Source organism: Balaenoptera borealis, assembly GCF_965194805.1.
Source record: "Balaenoptera borealis genome assembly, chromosome: 9".
Lineage (NCBI taxonomy): Eukaryota > Metazoa > Chordata > Mammalia > Artiodactyla > Balaenopteridae > Balaenoptera > Balaenoptera borealis.
The window spans coordinates 56,768,430-56,775,816 of NC_138873.1; the positions used below are offsets into that span (position 1 = coordinate 56,768,430).

Here is a 7,387-nt window from a genome sequence, read left to right on the forward strand (position 1 = left end):
ATGGTCTATTATGTTCTGATTATTGCAAAGCAGATATTGGGAAATTAAAAAAAAAAAATCCTAGTGCTATAAGAAGCCAATGAACCAAACCAATATGATGGTCAAACATCAAGAACTTGCATTTTGGATGACCATTAACAAAGACGCACAGTCTGATCCCTGAATCATATTTGACTTGTCGTCTTACAGCAATTTAGTGCCTGGTAAGTGATTAAGCTAATGACTTTTCATTCAGGAAGAGTATATAAGTTAGACATCAGTAGTTGAAATTAGCTTTTTTGAAGCTGCATCTAAAGTAATTTTCTGGCCCCTCATTTGGAGAATATTGACTAGAATCAATGTACCTAGGTTTCCCATCTGTTATTTGACTTCATGGTACCCCTTCATCCAATGTATCCCAAATTTGTAAGGAGAAATGCAAAATAATGCAATTATTTACTCTCATTTGTCATTGAGCATTGTATCTGAATTAATCAAGTTGTTTATTAACAAATTTTCATTGCCACTGATTGTATGAGAAGTTTAATCAAAGCAGCTCCCTACTTATATGTAATTATGAGCTTTCCTTAACGCCTCCTCAGTGACATTCAGTTGTTTTTTGTTTATTTGTTTAAATGTTGATCAGTGTAGGCTGGGAAGTTTTATTTTCATTTCCAGAGAGAAAAAGATAGAAAAAAAAAAAAAAAAAGAAAAACTCAGTGAAATAGTTCTCAGGAGAGCCAATTATAAACTTCACGTTATATACTTTATAAGAGAAGTGTATGAACTGAATTTAAATACATGTTCTTAAATGATGAGACTGTCAGCCTTTTAAAGAAATAATGACTATTAATATATGGCAGGAATATGCATTATGAAAAGAACTCTTTGAGGAAGGGGCTTATCCTCAGCTCACATTTCACCAGAAATTAAGTTAGCTATTTTTCCCAAGGTCTTAAAATAATAAGTAGCTTTGCATAAATTCAAATCCAAGCTAACTACAGAGCATGCATATTGTTGGATAATCTATGCCAAGAATAAGATAAAGCAGAGGTTTATGTAAATGATACCATACATATTGGGAGACAAAGATCTTCATTATAAAAACAAAACAAAACAACAACAACAAAAACCTCAGAAATCCCTGGACATATAATCAAATAGTAAATGCAGAAAGCAAAAAATAAAATGGATCAAGAGTTATCAATGGCCTTTAAAGGCTAAGTGCAAAGCCTCAATTCCCAGGCTTATCACTGCTACTCCGTAATGTAAGAAAAGAAAAATGAAAAATACATAAACACCAATTTAGAAAAAGGCCAGAGTTAACTGGATAACAGAATATGAAAAATTTAATGACTTATGGTAAATGAGATTATTTTCTATTTTAGTTTGCGGCATTTCATGAAGAGATAAAGAGCACTTAAATTTTACAGGCATCAGTATTTGAAGCTAATTTGAAAAAGATTAGAAAAGTAGGTGGCAGAAGAAGATGGAAGAAATGGGAAAATATAAGTATTATTTACTTATTCAATGTATAATAACAAGCACTAAATATTTCAAGCACTGTTCTAGGTTCTGGAGACTGTGGTACACAAGACGGAGTCCTGGTCATTTAACCCTAATCTTGAGATGTGACTTGTATGGTGATCATTGAACATCATGAAGAAATAGTCTATTTTGAACCATTATATATAACCACTAAACTCCAAATCCTTTCCAGTCTATGAGTTTCACACAGGGTCCAGAAGCTCCAGAGGAAGAGAAGATTGTGCTGCAGATACCCCAGATGTTCAAGCATTCTGGCATAACCTCAGAAATGTTCAGAAGATTTGCTATTTACAAAGTGTGGGAAGAGAAGAGGGAAGGCCAGTTAAAGTGATCCCAATAAATAATCTTGGCCTATATGAGAACATATTGTAACCTTTATCCCTACACCAATGGAATACAGTAGAAGGTAGGAAGAGTCACCAAAATAAAGCTGAGGATTGGTAATCCTAATTTACTAGGAGTCAAAGAAGGGTAAAGACAAAGTTTCATACTTTGTGAAAAATGCAAAAGTTAGGAGACACTTAAGAATATCAAAAGGAAAAAGGAAAAAGAGAAGGAGTAGAAGGAAGACTTGCATGAGAATGAAGAAACTAGGCTTTATGAGAAGTTACTTCCTCATTAGTGGGAGAGTGGGGAATAAGTAGTTATCCTCACATTTTATTTTATTTTATTTTATTTTATTTTATTTTATTATTGAGGTATAGTTTACAATATTATGTTAGTTTCAGCGTACAACATAGTGATTCAATATATTTATAGATTACACTCTATTTAAAGTTATTATAAAATATTGGCTATATTCCCTGTGCTGTACAATATATCCTTATCTATTTTATGAATAGCAGCTTGTACTTCTTAATCCTCTACCCCTATCTTCCCCCTTCCCTCTCCCCTCTGGTAACCACTAGTTTGTTCTCTATATCTGTGAATCTGTTTCTGTTTTGTTATATTCATTCCTTTATTTTTTAGATTCCGCATGTAAGTGATAACATACAGCATTTGTCTTTTTCTGTCTGACTTATTTCACTTAGCATAATACCCTCTGGGTCCATCTACGTTGTTGCGAATGGCAGAATTTCATTCTTTTTTATGGCTGAGTAATATCTCATTGTTCATATATACCACATCTTCTTCATCCATTCATCTGTTCATGGACACTTAGGTTGCTTCTGTGGCTTAGCTGTTGTAAATAATGCTACTATGAACATTGGGGTACATGTATATTTTGGAATTAGTGTTTTTGTTTCCTTTGGATAAATACTCAGGAGTGGAATTGCTGGAAAGAATTGTAGCTCTATTTTTAATTTTTTGAGGAACCTCCATGCTGGTGCAGTGGCTGCACCAATTTACATTCCCACCAACGGTGTTCTAGAGTTTCCTTTTCTCCAGATCCTCCCCAAAATTTGTTATTTGTGTTCCTTTTGATGATAGTCATTCTGTCATGTGTGAGGTGATATCTCACTGTGATTTGCATTTCTCTGATGATTAGCAGTGTTGAGCATGTTTTCATAAGCCTGCTGGCCATCTATATGTCTTCTTTGGAAAATGTCTATTCAAGTCTCTTGCCCATGTTTTAATCAGTTTTTTTTTTCTATATTGACTTGTATGAGCTGTTTATATATTTTGGATATTAACCCCTTATCAGTCATATCATTTGCAAATATTTTCTCCCATTCTGTAGGTTTTCTTTTTGTTTGTTGATGGTTTCCTTTGCTGTGCAAAAGCTTTTGAGTTTAATAAGGACCCATTTGTTTATTTTTGTTTTATTTCCTTTGCTTTAGGAGACAGATCCAAAAAAATATTGCTTACAATTTATGTCAAAGAGTGTTCTGCCTATGTTCTCTTCTGGGAGTTTTATGGTTTCCATCTTACATTTAGGTCTTCAATCCATTTTGAGTTTATTTTTATATATGGTGTTAGGAAATGTTCTAATTTCATTCTTTTACAGGTAGCTATCCAGTTTTCCCAGCACCACTTATTGAAGAAACTATCTTTTCTGTATTATATTTTTTGCTTCTTTTGTCATAGATTAATTGACCATATGTACATAGGTTTATTTCTGGTCTCTCTATTCTGTTCCATTGATCTGTGTGTCTGATTTTGTGCAAGTACTCTACCACTTTGATTACTGCAGCTTTGCAGTATAGTCTGAAGTCAGGGTGCATAATATCTCTGGCTTTGTTCTTTTTTCCTCAAGATTGCTTTGGCTATTTGGTGTCATTTGTGGTTCCATATAAATTTTAGGGTTACTTGTTCTAGTTCTGTGAAAAATGTCATGGATATTTTGATAGGGATTGCATTAATCTGTAGCTTGCTTTGGGTAGTATGGAAATTTTAACAATATTAATTCTTCCAATCCATGAACACAGGGTATCTTTCCATTTCATTGTATCATCTATTTCTTTCATCTGTGTTTTATAGTTTTCAGAGTATAGGTCTTTTACCTCCTTGGTTAAGATTATTCCTAGGTATTTTATTCTTTTTGATGCAATTTTAAATGCAATTGTTTTCTTACCTTTTCTTTTTGATTGTTCATTTTTAGTGTAGAGAAGAGCAACAGATTTCTCTGTATTAATTTTGTATCCTGCAAATTATGAATTCATTTATTAGTTCTAATAGTTTTTGGTGGAAACTTCAGGGTTTTCTGTATATGGTATTATGTCATCTACAATAGTGACCGTTTCACTTCTTCACTTCCAATTTGGATGCCTCTTATTTCTTTTTCTTTTCTGATTGCTGTGGCTAGGATTTCCAATGCTGTGTTAAATAGAAGTGGTGAGAGTGGGCATCCCCTCCTTAGTTACTCTATTTCAAAAGGAAAAACTTTCACTGAGTCTTGGCTTATCAACTCAATGTCTAGTGATCTTTGAAAAAATATTCATGCAGTCTTGTGCTGTTTTTAGGTTTGAGTTTTGGTTATGGTGAACACAATTTAGGGTAGTCCAGCAGGGATTATAGCTCAGGGGTAGAGCATTTGACTGCAGGATAGATTCCCAGGTTGTAATTTCTTAGAAAAGAAAGTCTGGATATAATAAATATTTCAATAGATGTGCCAATTATCAAGAAACTGGATCTCAGTTTCAAATACACCCTGTTTGCCCTGCTTTTTAATACTATCAATGGACTCTGGAACCCCAGTGGCTTCCCAGTGAATCTTGACAATACTCCAGTGTGATGATTCCCAAGTCTTAGCAGCACCCTAGAGGGCAGGTTTCTACTGGCCTCCTTCAGGTTTGGGGAGGAGTGTGGTGACTCTCACAAGTCTTTTCCTTCCTTGGGTACTCTATCTCAGCCCTAGAAGTAGTAACTGTGCTTTGACATCTGCTACTCTTGTTTCTTATAGATTTATTTTTATCCTTCTTAGTAGTTAATTCCCTTTTACTGTTTAAAACATCTATATTGAATTTTCTTTGTTCAAACTACTGGTGTGATTTTGCCTACTGAGTGGACCCTGACTGGATACATAAGGATGCAAATATTTATTAGTAAGAAATTGTGCCTTTAGTTGTTTGAGATCAACAATTGTCTACCTGTTGCTGTTTTGTCCAATTATTTTCCCTACCCCACCACCCATAAAATCAGATAAATCACTCAGTGTTCTTTACCTCAGGGAAGGGATGACCAGAATATAAATGCTAAAAGAAAAAAAAAAAAAAAACACCTGGATTTCCTGTCGCAAAACCCTTAATTTATAGTGGACTGCAGAGGATTTGTAATATAGATTAAAATGCTATGGAAATAACACAAGGGCAGAAAGCCTCTAATTCCCTACCTATACCAACTCCCCAGACAAGAAAAACCAATCATTTTATTTGAAATTAGAAGTACAGAGAGAAAAGGATGAGAGGAGAAATGTGAATGAATAGCTGTGCCCTGAAACCTTGTCTGTTTTTAAAAGTCTGTGTTGCCTTTCTATCTGAAAGAAATCTTGACTGATTGGAAAAAATCTTGGGTTTAATGTTACCTCATTCAGATCTTCTGTAAACTTTTTTCTGCATTGAACCTGTATGCATAGAATATAAGATTACCTAATACATTATCTTTTATATACATGATATTTCTTTTTTGAGGTTTTTAAATTTTTTTCAATAGACTAAATCTAGATAGTGTTGATTAAATTAGATAAAATTTACCTGTAGCAAGATGGCAGATTAATTTGTAGATTCTGTTATTTCTTTATATTTGAAAAATTTCTTCTATTATACTTTAAAGATTGTCAGTGTATATTTAATCAGCCCTCTATTTATAAAACACTAACAACCTCTCTGATCAATCTCTGTTGTCTGACTTCAAAATCTATCTTCTCTAATTGTTTCTTTGTTCTGCATTTCTTGTCATAACTTGGAGATTTTTTTCCAATTAACTGATTCAGTTTTCTACCATGTCATTTTTGGTTTTATCTATTAATTTTACATAGTGGTCTTTTTGAAGTCAAATTGATTTTTCAGTGATATATTTTTGCTTTATCATTCTAATCAATTTTACTTTCATTTGAGTTTGTATTTCTTATTTCATCATCTTTCCATTTTGCTGAGAGTTAGAAGAATTTATCAAAGGGAAGAAATATTCTCTTTACTGAATATATCCCTTCTAGAAATGATTCTTTCTTTCTTTAGCATGCCATGTTATTTACCGTTTTATTCCCTTTTTCCGCTCTGTAAATATGTAAATGTTTTGAAGATTCTCCCATTCCATATATTTTCTTCTGATTCATGTTTGACAGAACTAAATAAGTCTAGATTTTCTTGGCCTAAATTTATAGTTGAGGGATAGTCCTTCTTTATCTTAATAGTCTTTGTGACTTCTTCCTAAAATCCGTTGATATTCACAGTTAAATATTATGAATTACAGATATAATTTCTTTAAATTTGCTGTCAAATATTTTGATCACTTACTTAGGCAAAGTATATATTGAGTTTCTTGTATATGCCAGACCCTGTACACTGGGAAGGTATATGTGAACAAGATAGAAAGGCCAGTGCCCTCGTACAATTTATGATCTAAGTGATGGAGTATGAAACTATCCAGGAGACTCTAAAAGTCTTAAAGAGAGTCAATGATGTCTTGTTTAACAGAGAGAATACCAAGCTCAGTTTCACTCAGAGGTTAAGCTCAAGTTTGGATATAGCTTTTGCTCTTACCTGGGTTTAATCTTTTATGAAAATAGCTGTTAACTTAGCTGCAGAGAATTTTCTCCCACCACTGCTTCTCATCATGTGTGACATTTGAATGAATAAAACTACTCTTTTAACAAAAGATTGAGGTTTTGGATTCAGGTATCTTCTAGAGTAAACTTCTTGTAAATTGCCAAATTCCTAGAATGAGGCAACACATTGTCATTAACGTCCATTAAAATATTAATGTGGGTTTAAAAACCATAATGTAGTAGTGCATGTATTTATTAGAATTATGAGTGAGATCTTTATGGAAAGCATGTCTTAATCACACTATAATGTAGATTAGTACATTCAGAAAATGTGCGTAGTTTGAATATTCTCATGTAAATGTAACATCTAATTTCTCTGACAGAGATCCCACTATTGCTTGCTTAAATATTATTTAACCTTTGTTTAGCACAAATTGTATGATATTTTATGCTTCCAGTAATGTATTTCTAATAAACAGTATTTTTTTAATAATAAGGTTAGTAAATGCTTACAATAGAAAGTGTTTAACTAGAATATATAGAAAAGAAAAATTATTCACCAACAAGAGGAAAACTCTATTAGCTTTGGTATGTTTCTTGCCAGACTCCCTCATTTCACATATTCAATGTCATATTCTTCTTTTAATTACTAAACATGATGACATAAGAATGTTTCAAAGTTATTGCAAATTCTTAAGAAGTATGTTGCTTCAT

At 32.8% G+C, this 7,387-nt stretch overlaps 1 long non-coding RNA gene across 1 annotated transcript in view; it reads left to right on the plus strand.

Moving 5' to 3' along the window:
* LOC309634839 overlaps positions 1-7,387 on the plus strand; it is a 132,442-nt gene that overhangs the window by 64,723 nt on the left and 60,332 nt on the right. The gene's annotated exons all lie outside the window — the stretch shown is intronic.